Here is a 22,623-nt window from a genome sequence, read left to right as displayed (position 1 = left end):
CTATGCAGGCAGCTTGGAAGCCCAGAGAGAAGAGACTTTCCCAAGAGACTTCTACTGGAACTCTACTTGTCCTTGTTCCAACATCAAATGTCTTTCAGACACTAACTCCTACCATATAGCAAGCAATTTGATGTGAAAACCAGATATCCTCTGTAAGTCCACGCACATCCTTGCATATATAAGTGTAGTTCCCCTCACTAAGGGTTTGTTTGACAAGATCTGGATTCTAGTAGATTCTCAAAGGGTGGTCCCTAGACCAGGAGTATCAGCATCATCAGGGAACATATTAGACATGCAAAACTCAGATCCCACCTTAAACCTATTGAGTCAAAAATTCTGAAGGTGGGGACCAGCAGTTTTTACAGGGATTTTTTTTTTTTACATTTAATCATGTATTGTAATTGTTACTCTTCCTTTTTGCATCAGAGACAGATATACAATGAACATTCAGTTATCACAGATTGCACACTAGATAGTAATTCTTCAGGCCTTTTACATAACCACCAAAGAACAGATATTGAATTCTGCAGTATAGTACAAACGTCTACAATCAATCCAGTCTTAGCCAGTATCTTCAGTTTACTTCTGTTGCTGTACAAATAATTGGCCATTACTAGGGCTTACAAGTTAATAACAGGACAAAAAATATATATATTGCACTGACACAAAAAGTCAGCTGTGTTAGTAGTCATGCAACAAGTAACCAAACTTGCTGAAATTAAAAATACTTTCTAAAAACAGTTTTAACAGCATAAATATTTTATACACAGTTCATTTACCAAAACAAAATGTATTTAAATGATACAAAGCAAAAATAAGTTTCTACCAACTTTATACATAAGAAAGTGCAAAATAACTTATCTAGAGTGTTTTGTTATTATCCAGACGGATGGCTGCTATCGGCAGCTATTTTCCCCTTCGGAAGCATGACATTACGGTTGCACGCTACATACAAATGTTAGAATAAGTGGATGAATGAACAAAGGAACTACAAAGGTCAGGCAGGAGCCCTGTGAGGTACTCTCAGAGAAAGAATACAGACCACACAAAGGTGGATGTACATGCTGAGAATATATGTTGGTAAACAAATTTACATGGAACATAGAAAAACATACAGAGAAACAATTAGTTTATGTATGTGAGTGTACTTGCATGTGTGAGTGATTTGTGATTTCTACATTAGAAAGCAAAAAGAAAAGAAATCCCACTGAATAAAACAGTTGCCCACAGCACCAGCTGCCAGAGGAAATACTATCATGAGCGTTTTGGTTTCCACCTTCTAGTTATGGAAGTTGCGTTGGAAAGTTTGAAGTATGAGAAGTCCTGCCTTAGAAGTCCTGCTCTTATCTGTTAGATATTCTAGATGCAACACTTGCCCAGGGACAAAAAGTTTTGCAGGCCAACAAAATGTTTGTAATTTGAAAACTAAGTTTTATCTCCATGCCGGAAGAAAATACCAAACTGTAAATTAGATTTAATAAGTAGTTCATTAACTATCCATAACACAAAACAATATGCCAGTTAGCCAGCTAATTTCAATTCTTATAATTATCTATGTAATATGTGTAATTAAGAATGTGGGTGCATTTTAATATGTTTGATATGATGTGTAATAAAGCCTAAAGAATAAGTGCATACTTCCATTTTGTTTTGTTACTTAATTCTTTTTTTTTGTTACTAATTTTTTTTGTTTTGTTTTGTTTTATAAATTTATTTTTTATTGGTGTTCAATTATCCAACATACTAACTCTTGAACGTAGAATTATCATGTGGTATCTTTGCAGATTAAGATTTAATATATGGAAATGATAATTGTCAATTTCCAGACATGTGTTTAGAAACAATAAATATCAGTATAATTGAAGGAAAGAGCAAATGACTATAATTCAGTGGACTTCCACTAAAGCATCTTTTAAAACTAAATTATTATAAGCAAGTAAAATGAGGGAAAAAATCCAAACTATATATAGTCCTATTAGTATATACGGCAAGGCATTATGCCTTTTTTCAATTTTCTTCTTATTTCTGTTCTTTTGTGTATGTATTCTCTAATCAGATTAGATGTTTAAGTAACATGAGGTGGAAAAAGAGAATATTTACTGATTGGTTATTATATATATCAGCTACTGTGTGCCTAGCACATAGTAAGTACTTAAGAGAATTCATTGAATGCAATACTAAATTTGGTATTCATATTAAAGTACAAGGCATTTGTTATTACTTCTTTTTACAGATGGGAAAACTGAGGTTTAAGTAGCTTTAATTACATTCTAAGGTCACAGAACCAGTAACTGTGCATCTAGGATTTAAACGCCAACCTTTGAGACACTAGAAACTCATGATTTTCTCACACTACCGTGCTACCTCTCTGAAAAGTAGAATAGATAGTGAATATTGTTTCTGAACAGTTTTTACTGTGTGAGGAATATTGGTGCCATTAATTATTGCTTTGGGACCTGGAAATTTGTGAAGTAATTAAGTCTTTCTATGTCAGTATATGTAGGCATAGGTACAAAATAATTATTCCTTATGAATGAGAAGTCCAGGTTTGCTATATTTGAGTTGAACTTCAGAAGCTGACATTTAAGGGGAAAGTTCTGAACAAGAAAGCCTACTTTGAGACTTTATTACTCCCTGTTCTCTTATAATTCTCTAAAGGTCTCATCGATCTGTTTTGTATTGGTTGCTTAGAGGCAGTCTGTGACTATTGCAGGATTTGTCAACTCTACAGTCACCTCCTAAAAATAGTGTTATTGCTTGATCATAAGCCTGTGCGAGAGAATAGTCCAGAGCTACTACTGACAAACAATATTGTTACTGCAATAGGGTAAATGTCAAGGTTTAGCTCATAAATATTCCTTTCATCCACGGCTATACTCTGATTCCGGGAAACCCATCTCATTGAATGGTCCAGGGCTCTGCTACCTGTTAGCTCTCCACCCTCAATATTTTAGGGAAAAGTCTAATTTAAGAAATGAAGATTTGGGATCCCTGGGTGGTGCAGCGGTTTAGCGCCTGCCTTTGGCCCAGGGCGCGATCCTGGAGACCCGGGATCGAATCCCACGTCGGGAAATGAAGATCCAACTCATATAGTCTTCTCAGAGAGATCGTGCCAATAAATAAGAATCTCTCACTTATTTTAGTCCAGATGAGGTTGCAGATGATATTTATTCATAGGACAAGATGTTCTTGGCATGTTGGGAAGTAGAAAAGAGGTTATTAAATTGTTCACTTAGTAATTTACCATTAAAAATTAGAATTTTAAACAATCTAGAAGATATATATGAATATGTGATGGAGAAGTGCTGTTCAATAGAACAAAAGCCACATGTAATTTTCAATTTTCTAGAAGTCACATTTAAAAAGAAAAACAAGAAAAATTAATTGTAATGACATATTAATTTATTCTAAAATACATTAATTTTGCTTATATAATTATATACAAAATATATTATAAAATATATAAATGTTTGACATTTATATTTAAGTATATATTAAGTTAATATATTAATACATTTTAACAATGCATTAATCTTTTATTTTAATTAATGTAATTTTTAATAATTAATAATATATTTTATTTAACACAATAGAGTATTTTAACATGATATTAATATAAAATGATTGATATATTTTACATTTCTCTCATTCTTAGTCTGTGAAATCTGGTGTGTATTTTGCACTTATAGCCCATCTCAATTTGTACATTAAATTTTGGGGAGGAATATGTGATGTGTTTAGAAAGCATAAGTTTATAGCTGAAAAATAAATTCATATACCCAAGTTATTCCAGTCACATGAAATTTTCCAACAACTGCATTGAGTATCAATTTTAAATTAATTAAAATTAGGTAAGTTTAAAAATTAGTTCCTCAGTTACACTAGACACATTTCAAGTGCTCAACAACTGCCATTCTGGACATTGCAGTAGTGAAGTTATTTACATCAAGTGTCAAACTGCACTGGTCACCTCCAGACATGCCAGTATAGCTTCTCCTGTTCTGAAACCCAGGACAGCTGAGGCTCTGCCCCCTGCTGGCTTTTCCTACTTCCAACACCATTTCTTTTTGCTGAGTTCCCTTTGTCAAATCCAGTGTTCAATTACACAGACCACACACCGGTGAAATTCCAAGGGCTACCACTCACACTGTAGTGCACAGCTAGTGGCCTTCAATGATACTGTCAGGTCAGATGCCTCCTCACCTGGAGCCTGGCAGAATGGGTTGGAGCATTCAGGGCACCCTCAGCTCCAGATTCTCCCTCCAACAGTTGCCTTTATGATATGCCTTGCTCGTCTCTTCAACCTCCCTCCAAACCTGCCCAGGATTTGTGGCAGATAGCCATGTTGTCTCTGATGATATTTCTCTTCAGAAGAGCTTATACCATGGACAGATAGTTTCATAATGGCTCCAGGATCAGAGACAGCTTGAGAAAATATCTTATCCTCATCTTCCATGATGAAGAAGGGATGAGATTAGACCTGAAGTCAGACTCATAATCTTGGTCCTCATCCATCAGGGTATCATTACTAAAGGTGGAAAACAATTTTGGTTTAAAAAAAAAAGAAAAAAAAAAACAATCATGTTCCAGGAATTCTTTTGCAGGGATTAGGTAAACAGATAATTGATTTTACCATTAGGGAGAAGCTATGAAAACAATTTTTGGATGTGGTATATCAATTATCTCGGTTTCAAAATCAAATGAAAATCTAATGGTCTTCTTCAGACTGGAAACTTGAATTTAGTGAGAAATAGGGAAAGTTAGAGGGCTGAGCTGTTACAACACAGGCAGAGAAACCCTTTAATCATTGAGGCCACATGGCTCTGTAAGTTAAAGTATAAGGGAGTGAGAGTGGATGTGGAAATCACTTTGAATCTTGGGAGCAGAAGTCAGCTTCACTGACAGAAGAAATCTGCCCCAGCAACTGAACAATTTCCATTGGACAAGTCCAATCAAGAATAAAGAAACAAATCCGGAAAGAGACAGTCTTTTCCGGGGTCAGAGTCAATGGTCCTTCATTCAAACTTCAGGACAGCCTGGAAGGGGAGCTACAGATCTCAGAAAACTTAGGAGGGTAAGAACAGTGTCAGTGCAGGTGTCATTTTTTGCCCCACATCAACCACAAAAATACAGTATTCTTAAATACCAGGTTTTTAGCAGCTCTCACCTCTATAGAAGTCACAGAGCCACCAGTGCCTACAGGTGATCTCACTGCTTAAATACCCATTTCCCCTTTCCTCCCATGCACTCCTATTCTTTTTTTAAAAAAAGATTTTATTTATTTTTAATTTATTCATGAGAGACGCACAGAGAGAGAGAGAGAGAGAGAGAGAGGCAGATACACAGACAGAGGGTGAAGCAGGCTCCATGCAGGGAGCCCGATGCGGGACTCAATCCCGAGACTCCAGGATCACACCCTGGGCCGAAGGCAGGCGCTAAACCACTGAGCTACTCAAGGATCCCCCTCACTCCCGTTCTTCAGGTTTAATCTCACATTTCTTTTTTTTAATTTATTTATTCATGAGAGACACACAGAGAGAGGTAGAGACATAGGCAGAAGGAGAAGCAAGCTCCCTGCAGGGAGCCATATGTGGGACTCCATCCCAGGACCCCAGGATCACTCCCTGAGCTGAAGCCAGATGCTCAACCACTGGGCCACTCAGGCATCCTCTATTCTCACGTTTCTTACTTTTGTCCTGTTGTTGTCTCACACATAGATTTTATTTTTTTCATCTTTGGACAATATTTGACTTTTTGTTTTAGTTTCCTCTCAAGGCTCTGTCTTAGACTCCATGTTTTGAGGATGAATTTTTCCTCATCCAGAATAATTCTGGAAGAATCATCTTCAGGGTTACTTAATCCATTGGGCAACATAGGCACAAATCCTGGAGCCTACAAGCTTTTCTGAGGCTGACAAAAATGTTTGAATCCTGAAAAAAAATATATGTATGGGCCTCAAATAAGGTGAAAAAAAAAAAAAACTAAAAAATTGAAAGCAATAAATATGTAATTAAAAATACATAACTATAACAATATGTCCACTGTCTTGTCAACTTTAGTATTTATATAAATTTCATTGGATTTGAATGTAATTTTGGAATTTGGGATTTCTTACTTTGAAATATTTCCTGAGTACACCTAGCAATAGCTAACAAATCATAGCCAACCATAAATCAAATGTTACCTGTAGCCAACTAATTTTAAAAGTAAAATTATAAACATCTTTTCAAAAAATTTATAGCTGAAAATTATATTTAGTGTAGGATAAGGGTTTGATATGTTTTATATGATGCAGAGTGGAGCCTCCATAGTAAAAGAATTCAGAGCCTACCAACACCTTAAAATGACCCTGGAAACTGCTCTCTGCCCAGTCAATACTCAGCCTTTCCCTTTCCTAGAAAAAGCAACTTCTTAATTATTTGTCTCTAATGACATCTTTTGGGATTTACTGATGTACGCATTTTACATTTTTCAATTACAAGTGTGAAACATTCTTTGTTGCTAATTTTGCTAGTGTTAAGCATTCTTTGGAAAATTCTGCATCTTTTAGAAAATCAGCATTAATTAAATCAACTCATTTCCCAATGGCTTAATTTAGCACAGTTCTTATTTCTCTGTGGTGTGAAGGTGTTCTTCTCTGAACTCTAGATAAATGAGGGACCTTGACTCAGAAGAACATAGCCTTTCATCACTCATAGCAAAGTAGCAACTACTAATATTTTTTGTTATTTCTGTTTTATTTTTATTTATCGAGTAAAGGCTACTTTTAAGTTTTCTTAGTGTAAACATCTAACCAGGCAGTGAAACTTTAAACAGAGAGATTGTCTGTCTTTTGGAATTTTGGAATTATTGCACTTATCTGAACTTTTTTTCCCATTATTCCATTGCTTATATATCTGACCTCATTTGTGTTTTCATATTTTCTTTATTCACTCATTCAGAAAATATTTATTGACTATCTCAAGTACTATTCTGTACCCTACAGATATGGTGGAGAATAAGAAAACACTCTGTTCTACTGGATTTAGAAATTCTTGGGGAAAGGTCTGCCTAGGTGGAGGGAATAGAAAATTCAAAAGCCCTAGGACATGGCTGATCTCAGAGCATTTAAGGAATGCTCAGAAGACAACATCACTGAAATGGAAGAAGACAATGTTGCTGGGAAGGTGAGAAAGACTAGATCATGAAAGCTTTATGAACTATGCTAAGGAGTTTGGATTTTATTCTAATGAAAAGCCATGGGAATATTTATGTTTGAGAAAGTTCACTCTCACTTCTGAATAGATAAAGGATAGAAGTACAAGCAGGTAGGAGACCCAAGGGGAGGCTCTTAGAAAAACCTATGAGAGGGTCTGTGGTGACATGAATGGGAGTTGTGGCAGTGAAGGTAAAAAAAGTGGTCAGATTCAATATGCAATTTGGATGTAGAACTTGCTGACTGGCTGGTTCTGCAGTGTGAGCAGAAAGCAGTCAGAGGTGACACTTCAACTGTTGACTTGGATGTTTAGATAAAAAGCAGTAGTAACATTACCTGCCACAGAAAATATTGAGAAAGAAGCAGATTATCAAGGGGGAGGGCAAGGGGGAGGGCAAGGGGGGAGATATTATATGTCTTAGCAAATAAAACAGTTATAGTTTTAGAGGCAAATTAGGGGGCAAGATGGCAGAGGAGTAGGGGTCCTCAACTCACCTGGCCCCACCAACTTACCTAGATAACTTTCAAACCATCTTGAAAATCTATGAATTTGACCTGAGATTTAAAGAGAGAACAGCTGAAATGCTACAGAGAGAAGGGTTTTCACTTCTAACAATGTAGGAAGTAAGAAAAAAATAAAAAAGAATCAAGTGGGGAGGGACCCCATGAGGAGTCGGGCTAAATCCAGGTGGCTAAAGCCTCCGGGAGAGGAAAGTCCAGCCCCAGAGAAGCAGGAACTTTACAAAGTCCGCACCAGATTCTTCCCAGATGGAAAAACACTTAGCAGAGAAATCAGGCAGAATCACAGGAGGGGCAGTGGAGCCTCCAGTTTCCTGGAGTCCCTAATGGAGGAAGTGGGTGGGGGAAGAGTGCGCCCCAGACTGTGGGCCAATCACGGTAAAGGGCTAGAGCGCGTGACCCGAGGGGCCTCAGGGAGAAGCTCTTAGGAAAACCTATGAGAGGGTCTGTGGTGACATGGATGGGAGTTGCATAGAGTGCAAGCATTGAGTGCAATGCAGAACTTCAACTTATGACCCGGAGATCAAGACCTGAGCTGAGATCAAGAGTTGGAAGCTTCACCAACTGAGACACCCAGGTGCCCTGCCGTAGTTTGATTTATTTTATCTGTTTATTTATTATCTTTCCTCTGAATGGGCCATAGTTTCCTGTTTCTTTGTGCACCTTTTGATTTTTTTTTTTTGGGGGGGGGTGTTGTTATTCAACACGGAACACTGACTCTAACAATGTGGTATTCTGGAGATCAGATTCTCCCCTTCCCCTCAGGATTTGCTGAGTTTTATTGCTGTTTTTCTTTATTTTCGGTTCTTGAAGATTTTCTCTGTGGCAAAGATCAACCTGAGGTGTAAATTTAAGGGTTTCTCAGGTCTTTTCTGAGCCTTTCATTGGGCAGGTATGGTCACTTTCTAATATTCCCCGTATGTATACTTGCTTTTTAAAAATTATTTTATAAAGTCCATTTTCTTAACATACCTTAGTTTAAGGGATAGAATTTATATATTCATCCGTTGCATATAATACTTAGTACTCATTATATTAAGTGCCCTCTTTAATGCCCATCACCCAATTACCCCTTCCCCCATGCACTACCCTCCAGCAACTTTCATCTTTTTTTAAAAAATTGAACAGGCTGTCAGCTGTCTTCCTATTTACAGGTTTGGTGTCGTTCTTTGCGTAACAGACCCCCTAATAAGTCACCTGCCAGTGTTGCCCCTAAGGCGGGAAGGCCAGGCTGATTCCTTGATGCAGGTGCCCTGTGTGTTAAGCCAGGTCGGGCCCTCATCGTGTGTCGGCAGACCTAGGGCTCCACCTGTCGTCACGGATGAGGCCAGGACGTTAACCACTTTGGGCATTGCACGAGGACTCGGGGACTGCACTTGCAAATAGCCTTTACCCTCTAGAGGCCTCAAAGTTCTTCCCTGTGCTCTTCTCCAAGGCCGGGACACTAAACCACGGAGGAATCTGTTCAGCTTTCCTGCACAGCCCACTGAGGAGGGGGCATTCCACGGTCCTTGGGGTCCTACGAATGACGTCGCAACCAGTTCGGGGCAGACCGGGCGACGCAGGGAAAGCAGGGAAGGCCCCGGAGCCAGGCTCCTACCCAACCCACGGAAACAGAGGTAGGACAGGAAAAGCGGGACCATGAACCTGGCTGCCTAGCTCCAGGCTGTTAGGGAGCAGCCCCCTGAACGGCTACTGGGCTCACGGAAACCCCAGATGTAGGAAAATACTACGGAGGAGACGTTGACCGGAGAGGAGGGAAGCCTCTGTGCTCCTGACGTTTATGAAGAACCATCGTGTGCAAGCCCGGCCGCTTCTTCCCAGCGGGACGTGGGGTTCACAAGCCGCCCCGCTGCTGGGAGGAAGCGGACCGAGCTCTGGGCCAGTTCCCACGGAGACAGACCCCTCAGGCCCCCGCGGCCATCCCACGGAGACAGACCCCACAGGCCCCCGCGGCCATCCCACGGAGACAGACCCCACAGGCCCCCGCGGCCATCCCACGGAGACAGACCCCACAGGCCCCCGCGGCCATCCCACGGAGACAGACCCCACAGGCCCCCGCGGCCATCCCACGGAGACAGACCCCACAGGCCCCCGCGGCCATCCCACGGAGACAGACCCCACAGGCCCCCGCGGCCATCCCACGGAGACAGACCCCTCAGGCCCCCGCGGCCATCCCACGGAGACAGACCCCTCAGGCCCCCGCGGCCATCCCACGGAGACAGACCCCTCAGGCCCCCGCGGCCATCCCACGGAGACAGACCCCACAGGCCCCCGCGGCCATCCCACGGAGACAGACCCCTCAGGCCCCCGCGGCCATCCCACGGAGACAGACCCCACAGGTCCCCGCGGCCATCCCACGGAGACAGACCCCTCAGGCCCCCGCGGCCATCCCACGGAGACAGACCCCACAGGCCCCCGCGGCCATCCCACGGAGACAGACCCCACAGGCCCCCGCGGCCATCCCACGGAGACAGACCCCTCAGGCCCCCGCGGCCATCCCACGGAGACAGACCCCACAGGTCCCCGCGGCCATCCCACGGAGACAGACCCCACAGGCCCCCGCGGCCATCCCACGGAGACAGACCCCACAGGCCCCCGCGGCCATCCCACGGAGACAGACCCCACAGGCCCCCGCGGCCATCCCACGGAGACAGACCCCTCAGGCCCCCGCGGCCATCCCACGGAGACAGACCCCACAGGTCCCCGCGGCCATCCCACGGAGACAGACCCCACAGGTCCCTGCGGCCATCCCACGGAGACAGACCCCACAGGTCCCCACGGCCATCCCACGGAGACAGACCCCACAGGTCCCCACGGCCATCCCACGGAGACAGACCCCACAGGTCCCCGCGGCCATCCCACGGAGACAGACCCCACAGGTCCCTGCGGCCATCCCACGGAGACAGACCCCACAGGTCCCCACGGCCATCCCACGGAGACAGACCCCACAGGTCCCCGCGGCCATCCCATGGAGACAGACCCCTCAGGCCCCCGCAGCCACCCTCGGGCCCGGCCCCCGGGAGCTGCCTCTGCATCCCCGCCCCTAGCTTGGTGGCTCTGCTCACCGTCGCCGCAAGGTCCGCCTTCGGGCTCCAGGAGACGCGTGAGCCCAGAGCCAAGCCTTGCGGTGCCCCAGCTGCGGCTCCCAGGCTGCCGGAGGCCCCTTCCCTCCTGGCCCCGGAGAGCGGCGCGAGCCCTTCCCTCAGGAGGGCCTCAGGGGCTGCCATGAGCACACCGAGGTCGGCCCCTGCTCCTCGGTGACGAGGATGACCTCGGTGTGGTGATATCGGCTCTTCCTCCCGAGCCCCGGCTGCCCGGGCCCAGGCCAACCCCAGACCAGGGGCCGCAGCCCCGGCGCCCGTCCTCCAGGGCCTGCAGGGCCTGGCGTGCAGCGAGCCCCATCACCTCTAGTACGGAAACCCGAGTGTCTGCCGGCGCCCTGTCTCCACGCTGGGAACCCCTTGCCCCCAAGCCTCACCCGTCTCTTGAGTGCAAGGTGTTGCCTTCGCCTTTCTGGGATTTTAAAGATTTTTTTTAAATTTTTTACTTATTCATGATAGAGAGAGAGAGAGAGAGAGAGAGGCAAAGACACAGGCAGAGGGAGAAGTAGGCTCCATGCAGGGAGCCCGACGTGGGACTCGATCCCGGGACCCTAGGATCATAGCCTGAGCCAAAGGCTCAACCACTGAGCCACCCAGGTGTCCCTCCAAATTCCATTCTTGCATTTATATATTTGGCAGTAAAGAATTTAGACACTTTTATACTTTCTTATCAGAAAATCCATTAAATATGAACAAATTTTGCCAAAATTCTAACATAATTCATTGTTTCTCTTCAGACTCTTTATTTGCAGGATTTTAAAACCAAGGAAAATGAAGCTCACTTTCTTCAAATCCACTTTTTTTCTTTTCTTTTCTTTTTTAGGATTTTATTTATTCATGAGAGACACAAAGAGAGAGAGGCGGAAACACAGGCAGAGGGACAAGCAGGCTCCATGCAGGGAGCCCGACGTGGGACTCCATCCCAGGACCCCAGGGTCAGGACCTGAGCCAAAGGCAGGCGCCAAACTGCTGAGCCACCCGGGTGTCCCCAAATCTTCTATTTTCCTTCAGGTTGAGCCTCTTTCCCATTCTGGAGTAAACAAATACTTTATTTTAGACAAATGAATCTCTTCCTTCAGAAACCAAAGCACACCGTGAGTGCACTGTCATATTTCTTTGCCACTATTGCTCCGAGCATGGTCTCAGTCACCAGTATTGATTATCAGTGTTAACCAAAGTCATTAACTTCTATTTCACAGACAGGATTGGGGGATGGGGGCTGAGAACTGCCTGCCATCCTGCAGCATTGAGCGATGTCACACACAGGGGCCTCTGAGCAATTGCTGAGGCCGAGCGGGGGGTGCATTGGTGTCCAGGGTCCAAAGCAAAGAAACTCAATAAAAAAAAAAACTCAATAAAACCATTGGGAGGAGAGGGAGGAAGCAGAATTGGGCAGATGGAGGAGTCAGGGTCTGTGGGACCAGAAGAGACACGGAGAGGGGCCCTGCATTGACTGAATACTGGGGGCCACATCCACCACAGTCAGTGAGGCTCACAAGCAGAAGAGAACCCCTACAGTGCGCCCATCGAAGTGGTAAAAATGGACCTATTTTAACATGGCCCAAAGGCGTCAGTGCTTGGTGGCATATAAAAATAAGAAGAAATGAATACTTAAAGATTAACTATTGATTAGCTTAATATTAATGCAAAGTCTTAAAGTTAATTAAGGACCTTGGAAATGATATATAAAAATGACATTCTACAGAAAATAATTAGTGTTGGTATAATAAAGCTTGTCAGATTCAATGAATTATGAATATATATTGAATGATATAGTTGAACTCAATTTTACATTTTTTAAATCTGAAACTTCATATGGAAGTAATATTAACATTGATCAACATAAGAAGTACAGGAAGTTCAGATTATCTAATCTATTCAGGGTAAAACCAACTCAAATTTAGAAGAAAAAATAAAATGTACACTTGCATTATACTTCATATAGTTAAAATCAAGAACAAAGCATATGAGCTGTTTTTTTATATGAGCTGTTTTTAAACCAAACTTATTAATGTAGTGATTACAAAGCAATTTGTTTAATCACTTTGATTATATTAACTTTGTTTCTTTTTTTAAAGATTTTATTTATTTATTCATGAGAAACACACAGAGAGAGGCAGAGACACAGGCAGAGGGAGAAGCAGGCTCCATGCAGGGAGCCTGACACGGGATTTGATCCCAGGACCCCGGGGTCACGCCCTGGGCCAAAGGCAGATGCCAAACCGCTGAGCCACCCAGGGATCCCTAACTTTGTTTCTTATAGAAAAAAAATGCTAAAAGTGGTAGAAGTTTTGGGGAGAAAGAGTTTCTCTTAAAAGGTTAGCACATTAAATGAAGTATCAGAAATTCAGTTTCTATATTTTCTGAGAATTCTGGGAACATTACATTTATATAAGCATTCTTAGTGGCTATAAGCCAATAAGAACATTTATTTATTGTGACAGACTTTATAATCTATTACTACACTCTTGATATAGATGATATTTCAGGTGCTTGGTGCGAGAGGTAAAGAGAAAATGAGAAAAGTCTCGCCGGAGACACACAGTGCAGAGCTCTCACAGCTTGCTTTCCACAACCCCAGCCCAGGTGAAGTGGGCACTGAAGCCACCCCTCACCTGACGCAGCCCTCAGCTGATGCACCTGATGCAGCCCTCACCTGATGCAGCCCTCACCTGATGCAGCCCTCACCTGGTGCACCTGATGCAGCCCTCACCTGGTGCACTTGATGCAGCCCTCACCTGATGCAGCCTTCACCTGATGCAGCCTTCACCTGATGTACCTGATGTATCCCTCACCTGATGCAGCCCTCATCTGATGCAGCCCTCAGAGACTCCCTCTTCTTTTTAAGGGACCCAAAGCATCCTTTTGAGGCAGGTGGGCACACAGACGGAACACAGGAGAGTAAGCCAGACTTTGTCACCTCCCGGCCAGTGCAAGTGGATTGCTCCGGCCCCAGGGGACAGGGGTCTCTTAACGGCCAACCGGGAAGCCGGCTCCTGGGCTCTGCTGCGGCCAGTGGGGAAGAAAGAGCCGGATCCTGGCCAAACCGGCGCCGAACCAAAGCTGACCAAGAGCCAGAAACAAAAACAGGAACGCGGGGTGGGGAGGAAGAGAGAAGCAGTGGGTGAGTGAAGGGAACGACTGGTGGCATTTGGGACGTCCCCTGGGATGGGGCATCAGTCCCACGACCTTGAGGCCCCGTGGGAGGGGTCCTGTGGCTCTGCCGGGCGTCCACCGCATCGTGATGGGGCTGCCAGACTTGGACGGTCCAACTAATTTGTAGGAGAAAACACGTAACTTCCGTGCCAGTGTAGACTGAAGCCCGTCACAGATGCGCTGGGCTCACTAGTTAGGGAAGCAGGAGGAGGGTAAGGCTGAAGCCCAAGTCGCTGTTCTGGAATGTGTTTCTGGGCTTCGCCGCACCCCTTGGTTCACTCGAGGAGAGCCCTGCTGCCCACCTGCCTCTGGAGCAGAGCCCGTGCACCCCTGCGGTCGAGACGGCCTCCCCGCGCCCACCGAGGCCGTGACGACGGTGACAAATCACAGGGTGTGCACGTATGACAACAGCCTGCGGAAAGCAGCTGGCTGCTGCCTGGTCTCGGAGCCTGCAGGCCTCTGGGGGGTGCCTCCAGGCATCACACTCCCCGGGACACTGAGGCCACCGCTCCAGACTCGTGCGCCAGCTCCACGGGGGCTTCCGTCTCCCGGAGGACTATGCCTGCCTTTTATTCAAAGTTTGTTGTATTGAATCAATGGAAAAAAAAAATTTGTACAGCAAAATGTTACTAAAACTTTCACTCCCATCAAACGTTACGGTGGCCTACACCGACGTGCTCTGTGGCACGGTCATTTCCACCAATTACCAGTTTCTTTCAACATAGTTTATTCCAGAATAAATAATATCACAATATGCTCCTAGGCTGTGGTGAGATTATTTGACAACTGCATCTGCCCTGGCGAAGAGACCCACGGGTAAGCCCCGTAGCTGGAATCTCCCACGAGACTTAGGCAACCACAGAAGTGAGGGCTCCTCTTGCTGGCTTTCTCCTTTCCCAGGGTCTCTGGGCTGCTCAAGTTCTGTTCTCTGGTTCTCCACCAGCAAGGCTGCGGACTTTCGATGCAAACACCTGCTATCCCTGCCCGGGACCGGGCTGGCCTTTAGGCTGAGAGCCACAGGAAACAAGAATTTGCGTCCTCCCTCTTCTAAATACAGACTCCACCCAGGGTCGGTCTGCGCTGGGGGCCGTCTGGTGCCTCCTCGAAGCTGCTTATATATTGTCTTGAGTTTATGGCTGGGGGTGGTTGGTCTGTGAGGAGCCACTACCATCCCCGGGAGAACCTCCTACAGATGGCACTTGGAAAGCTGAGCTGTTCACCCTAAGAAGTCCCCTTCTGCTGTGTTAGGGGGAATGTCTCCACTAAAGCTCCGAGGATAAAATTATTTATTCCATTTTTTTTCTATATATTTATCTCATGTGCTGGTGTCTTAACTCAGCACCGTGACTCTCCCCCTTCTCCTTCCTGCTTGGTTCCCTTCTGTTCCCTGTCTCCTCTCCCCTCCCTATGGATCTCATGTTAGATAGTGCTCCGCACCTTACAGATACTTCAACTCAAATAATCTTTATTTGGTTTTTTAAATTTCTCTGGAAAACCCAGGTGAACTATACTATAACCACATTATAGATGCGGACACAGAGTCTGTAGCCAGGCCGGGCCACAGGGTGAAACACCAGGACTGGCACACCGGCCCTCAGGGGGCTCCTGGGTCCCTGGAGGTGGTAGCTGGTGCTGAGAGCCGATGATCAAAGGCAGTTTCTGGGTCTATAGCAGAAGTTTAATCTACATTTTATTAAAATGCAGAGACTTTCAGAAAATTAATAAATTGTTTGGATTCTTATTTTTTAAAGATTTTATTTATTTATTCATGAGAGAGAGAGAGAGAGGCAGAGACACTGGCAGAGGGAGAAGCAGGCTCCCTGCGGGGATCCCGACGCAGGACTCGATCCCGGGACCCTGGGGTCACGCCCTGGGCCGGAGGCAGATGCTCCACTGCTGAGCCACCCAGGTGCCCTGTTTGCACTTGAAAAAGACATTTTCAAGCAGCTGTAAATCATTGCACCACAGTGTGATCAAATCTCTGCTGGTATTGGTGACGCATTACACGAAGGCACGGCTGCCAATGGATAAAAAGGTAGATTTTCCAGAACCTGTAATTGTTTGACATTTGAGCAGCATAAGCAGATTTATAGGTGGGATTGTTGAACTGAAGCTGTTACTGTAGCTGAGGGAGACTTGGGGCAGGACTCTGAGAACAAACCACCAAGGACGGGGAGTCATCTCGGGGTGACAGGAGACGTTTGAAGAAGAGGTTAGCTGGCTGCCACACCTGGCTAGTTGGTGGAGGAGGGGCCCGTCAGCTCCGGGAACTGCCTCGGAAGCACACACAGCGATGCTGGCTTCTCCTCACTGCACATTTAGTGGCACAAGCTGCACCTTATCAAATGCGTTACTTATCAAAATATATACATTTGACTTTCTTGTCCGTATTCCTACTGGCTTTTAAAATTCATTTATGTGAACTTCAATTAACATAAAGTTTTCACATATATATTTAATACATATGTAGTTAGTACATATATTTACTTATGATTTATTGTGCTATTTTCTGAATAGCAGAAATCTATATGTTCACATTTTACTAGATCCTCAGTATTCTTGTCTTCATGGATGTTTAAGCAATTTATAATGCACGCAAATCTTTCACCATTTGTGTTGATTTGCAAACTCAGTATGTAATTCATCGTTAGAGACCAGGTCATTGTGTTTTTGTTTTTTCATTTTCTTGTGAGGTCCTAACTCATTTGTCAAGAATATATTGTAGGGGCACCTGGGAGGCTCGGTGGTTGAGCATCTGCCTTTGGCGCAGGGCATGATCCCCGGGTCCTGGGATGGAGCCACACATCCAGCTCCCTGCTCAGCGGGGAGCCTGTGTCTCCCTCTGCCTCTGGCCCTCCCCCTTGTTCATGCTCTGTCTCCCTCTTTCTCTGAAATAAACAAATTAAACAAACAAACAAACAAACAAAATCTTTTAAAAAAATATGATATTGTTAATTTTATTTTGATTTTTAAAAGTTTCTTCTTCAATGAATTTAATGGAGACTGCAAGAGAATTGAGCCTACATGAACTATTTTCTGTATTCTTTGTTTAGAGTTTAACTATCAATTATCTTCCTGATTATAATTATAAAGTGATACTGACTTTATCATCATCTTATAATTATTTGACATTTATTATTAATTAGCATTTATTGGTGCCTTCTGTATAAGAAACTATCAGTCAAGCCACATAAACAGACATTTAAATGATATTATTAAAACTTCCAATTGTTTCAAATAAAGATTTGTTTCTAGGTTTAGACCATTTGTTACCTGTCCTTGAAAGTATGGGGTGATTTACTGATTTGAATGTAAAGAGCTAAGAGCCAGAGCTGCTCCAGGGCCCCCCAGCTGATAGCACATCACGTAGGAATACTCTGAGCCACGGCCTGGGCTCTCCTGCACCAGAGAGTGCCACAGAGAGCCTGTGTGTTTAGGCACTTCTCATCCCTCCCCCCCAACATGCTTCCTCCCCCACTGGTGCCCCAAACAGCCCCTCACCCTCTTAGAAACCCATCTGCCATTCTGCTCTCATATCAGGCCTATTGCCCAAGGAATTTTGAGACACTTTACAATATTAAGACACACAGGCCAAGGGGCTCTCAGACAAAAACAGAGTCCAGAAACTTCATAGAAGAGGTGATATAATTGTTCTAGGAAGCTAGCATGGATCATCATCACTTCGGGGTAGGGGGCAGTGGTTATTTGCTTTTCATTGTTTTTTTTATTATTTATTTGCTTCCTTTCTTAAAATTTAATTTAAATTCAATTTGCCAACATACCCTTTTTTTTTCTTAAGTAATCTCTACACCCAACATGAGGCTCAAACTCACAACCCTGAGATCAGAAGTGGCATGCTCTATGAACTGAGCCAGCCAGGCACCCTGGTGGTTTTGTTTTGACAGGTTTACTAAGATATAAATTATATACAATTGACTGCACATACTTAAATGTATACAATTGGGTAAGTTCTGACATGTGCATACCACGTGAAACCACCACCATAATCAAGGTGATGGGCACATCTATATACCACAGTTAATTCACAGATAAGACTGTTCAACAGCTCTTGAGGGAATGCAGAGAAGAAAATGATTTCCTGGACAGAAGAAACACCTGAGCAAGGTACACGGACCGGATAGGAAACGCTACTAATATGAGCCAAAAGGGAAATTCAAATCAAAGTGACAATGAGATAAAAGCATTATTCATAATAGCTGAAAATTAGAAACGTCAAATATCTATCAACAGATGAATAAATAAAATATGATATATCCATATAGTGAAATATTATTCATCAGTAAAAAGGAACAGAGTATGATACATAATACGGTGTGGATGACCTTTGAAAACAGTATACTATGTGAAAAAAAGCCAGGCACAAAAGACTACATATTGTGTGAAATGTCCAGAAGAGGCAAGTCCATAGAGATAGAAAGTAAATTTTCATTGCCTAGACCTGGGGTAGGGAGTGGGGAGTGACAGCCAAAATTTACAGATTTTCTGTGTGTGTGTGTGTAGGGTGGGGGGATAATTAAAATGTTCTAAGATTAATTGTGGAGATGGTGGCACAACTCTGAATATACTAAAAAGCATTGCATTATATACTTAAATGGATGAATTGTATGGCATGTGAATTATATCTCGATAAAGCTATTTAAAAAAGAGATAAAAAATAAAATATAATTTAAAAAGAGATAATAGGAATTCCAGTTCAAGAGGTTGACATAGGAAGATCCTAAACTCACCTCCTTCCAGACACACTGAGTCTAGAGCTACATATGGAACAAGGCCTTTTTTTAAAAACCTGAAGGCTGACTGAGGGATAAGTACACATTGATCAAGCAAGACGAAAACCACATTCAAATGGAAAGGAGAGGCTGGGACACATTCTTGCCATAGACCACGTATGGGGTTCCACATCCAGGAGGGAACTCAAAGCCTGGAGCTTCTCCCTGAGAAGCAGAATGTTTGAACCCCTTATCAGGCTTCCCAACTTTTAAGACATACACTTGAGAAACAAGACCCTCAAAACATCTAATTTTGAAAACCAATAGGGCTTATGTCCCAAGGCCCACAAGACTCTGAGGATCTAGAGCTCTAAAAGGGTTCACTCCCTCATACTCACTGGCCCAGTGCCCAGCTCAGAAGGAGCTGACTGTGCCCAGACTTAAAGTGAAGGAGGCTCACCTGCTTACATTAAGCACTGGCCTGAGGGGCAGGAACGTAATTTAACACAGACATCAAGGGGCCTGCTGGAACACTCTCTGGGAACTGAGACTAGTGGGTGCCATCTCCGAGCTCTCCCTTTCCTGGGTCCCAGACCACAGTAACTCTTCGAAGGGAGCTTTTACATGTGTCTGGTGCCTCAATTTTTGCAACTGCCATCTATGGAATGCCTCTTGATCACCTGGCTCTGGAGGTCAGGGGAGCTTGTGCTCCTGGTCTTATGGGACTGTAATAAATGCTGTCACACAGAAGGGAGTGCATACACCTGTTTGGCACCCTGATTTTTGCTACTGCTTCCAGGGACACCTCTACAGTACTTGCTCTGGTAGCCAGTGGGGCTTATACTGGTGAGTCCAACAGGACTCCAACAGAGTTCTTAAATAGCTACTACCCTCAGGGCACAGTTATGGCAACAGACCCAGAGCTCAGTCTTTCTGTGAAGGCAGCCTATTAGCTAATTATTATTACTAGCCTACCCCCTGATGGGGTAGGCAGGCATCTAATTAAATATGCATCTTGATATTGACAGTCATTCTTTCCAGAGACCTCAGAGGTTGGGTGGTATCCTCACGCTCGTTCTCTGCTGCACTCCAGCACACCAGTGACTTGTGGAGGAGAGGTTAGACACGTCTAGTACCGTGGCTTCTGTGGCTGCCGTCCAGAGGATGTCCCTCGATCACCTGGCTCTGGTGGCTGTGAAGGAGTTTGGTCCCACAAGCCTGTGGCAATTGGAGAGATGGTTCTTGACAGGCTACCACCCCCAGGGCACTGCACAGACAGTGGACTAAGCCACATTCCTTCTGTCTTTCTGTGAAAGAAAAAAAGGCTTCTTCGTTTGTCCTGGATCTTTGACTTGAGGGCCAGACTTCAGGTCTGTCAAACATTGAATGGCTAAAAAACTGCTTTCTAGAAGCACAAGCTGTGAGTGCCATCTTGGTGCTATCCCTTTGTCTTGCTCCCCTTCACTAGTATCACTCAGGTGAAAGATTATACATTCAGCTGGAGTTCAGATCTCTAGGATGGTTGCCCAGGGAACACCTACAGATTGCCCAGCTCTAGTAGTCAGCAGGGCTTTTACTTGTGATTCCACCACCTACATATATTTCCATGCTTTAAAAAGCTGATGCCTGCAAGTCTGTGTCCAATCAGCCTGAATCTAGGTGCTGAGATGAATCTCCCTTTTGTTTTTGTTTTTGTTTTTTTTGAATCTCCCTTTTGAAACATTGATAGGACTTGGCACACCATCAAATACTGGAGCTATGAAAATATGATAGGTGGCCTGGACAAGCACAGAGGTTTGAGAGCTAGCCAAGACCCAAGGGTTGAGGGTTGAATGAGGCAGGGTTGAATGACAAGTTTCATATCCTACATGAGGCCAGTCCTCTAAGACTGCAAGAAGAGGTTGTTTCCTATCCTGTATAAAAACCAATACAGACCATCAAGCAAATGAAACGGACTATGTTCCAAATGAAATAAGAAGATAACACCTCAGGGATCCCTGGGTGGCGCAGCGGTTTGGCGCCTGCCTTTGGCCCAGGGCGCGATCCTGGAGACCCGGGATCGAGTCCCACGTCGGGCTCCCGGTGCATGGAGCCTGCTTCTCCCTCTGCCTGTGTCTCAGCCTCTCTCTCTCTCTCTCTCTCTGTGTGACTATCATAAATAAATAAAAATTTAAAAAAAAAAAAAAAAAAAAAAAGAAGATAACACCTCAGAAAACAACAACAACAACAACTTAATGAAATAGAGATAAGTCATTTAACCTGATGAAGAGTTCAAAGTAATGGCTATAAAAAGATCATCAAACTTGAGAGAAGAATGGATGAACACAGTGAGAAGTTCAACAAAGAAAAGGAAAATATAAGAAAGCACCAAAGATAAATCATAAAGCTGAAGAATAGAATAATTGAGCTGAAAAGTTAGAGGGGTCCAACAGCATACTAGATGAAGCAGAGGAAAAGATCAGTCAACTACAAGGCAAGACAGTGGAACTCACACAATCAGTACAACCAAAAGAAAATGAATGGAAAAAAAATGAGGATAGCTTAAGGGACTTATGGGACAACATCAAACAGGCTAACGTTTGCAAAATCGGGCTCCTAGAAGGTGAAGAGACAGAGAAAGGGATAGAAATCTTACTTGAAGAAATAATGGCTAAAAACTTACCTAACCTAGAGAAGGAAGCCCGGAAAGTTCCAAATAAGAGGAACCCAGAGAAACCCACATCAAGATACATTATAATTAAAACATCAAACATTAAAGACAAGGAAAAATATTACAAAACAGCAAAAGAAAAATAATTTGTTCTGTACAAGGGAACCCCCATTAAACTATAAGTACATTTTTCAGCAGAAATTTTGCAGGCCAGAAGGAATTGTCGCAACATATTCAAGGTGCTAAAAGAAAAAAACTGGTATTCAAGAATATCCAGCAAAGTTATCATTCAGAATTGAAGGAGAAACAAAGAGTTTTCCAGACAAGCAAAAGCTAAAGGAGTCCATCACCATTAAATAAGACTTAGAAGAAAAGTTAAAGGGACTTCTTTAGGCTGAAAAGAAAAGGTGCTAACTAGTAAAAAGAGTACATACAAAAGAATAAACCCTATTGGAAATGTAAATATGTAGTGAAGGTAGTTGATTAATCACTTATAAAGGTAGTATAAAAATTTAAAGATAAGAGTAGTAAAAATAACTATGATTACAATATTTAGTTATGTAATATGCAAAATAAAAAGAGATAAAATGTGACATCAAAAACATAAAACATCGGGGCTCTTCAGTGGCTCAGTCAGTTAAGTTCAAACTTTTGGTTTCAGCTCAGGTCAGGATCTCAGGGTCATTGGACTGAGCCGTTGTATCAGTCTCCACACTTAGCAGGGAATCTGTTTAAGATTCTCTTTCTCAAGACCCCGAATAGCAAGGGGAATACTGAAAAAGAAAAAAAAACCCAGAGCTGGGGGCATCACAGTGCCGGATTTCAGGTTGTACTACAAAGCTGTGATCATCAACAGAGTGTGGTCCTGGCACAAAAACAGACACATAGATCAATGGAACAGAAGAGAGAATCCAGAGATGGGCCCTTAACTCTATGGTCAACTAATATTCGACAAAGCAGGAAAGACTATCCACTGGAAAAAGGACAGTCTCTTCAATAAATGGTGCTGGGAAAATTGGACATCCACATGCAGAAGAATGAAACTAGACCATTCTCTTATACCAGACACAAAGATAAACTCAAAATGGATGAAAGATCTAAATGTGAGACAAGAATCCTTCAAAATCCTAGAGGAGAACACAGGCAACACCCTTTTTGAACTTGGCCACAGCAACTTCTTGCAAGATACATCTATGAAGGCAAGGGAAACAAAAGCAAAAATGAACTACTGGGACTTAAGCAAGAGAAAAAGCTTCTGCACAGCAAAAA

The 22,623-nt window shown here is 43.7% G+C and overlaps 1 long non-coding RNA gene across 2 annotated transcripts; it reads left to right on the top strand.

Annotated features, from left to right (window-relative positions):
- Window positions 1–8,119: 8,119 nt before the first annotated feature.
- LOC119870645 lies at window positions 8,120–15,757 on the top strand. Of its 2 annotated transcripts, none has more exons than XR_005353048.1 (4): window positions 8,120–8,291; window positions 9,150–9,333; window positions 11,642–11,829; window positions 13,296–15,757. It is a non-coding gene; the product is annotated as an uncharacterized LOC119870645 (long non-coding RNA). The 2 variants fall into 2 exon arrangements; XR_005353049.1 differs by having other exon boundaries at window positions 11,642–11,912.
- Window positions 15,758–22,623: the final 6,866 nt, after the last annotated feature.

The sequence above is a fragment of the Canis lupus genome, chromosome 1 (assembly GCF_011100685.1).
Source record: "Canis lupus familiaris isolate Mischka breed German Shepherd chromosome 1, alternate assembly UU_Cfam_GSD_1.0, whole genome shotgun sequence".
Lineage (NCBI taxonomy): Eukaryota > Metazoa > Chordata > Mammalia > Carnivora > Canidae > Canis > Canis lupus.
Note: the sequence above shows the minus strand (reverse complement) of the source record. Positions and strands in the feature narration are given on the sequence as shown.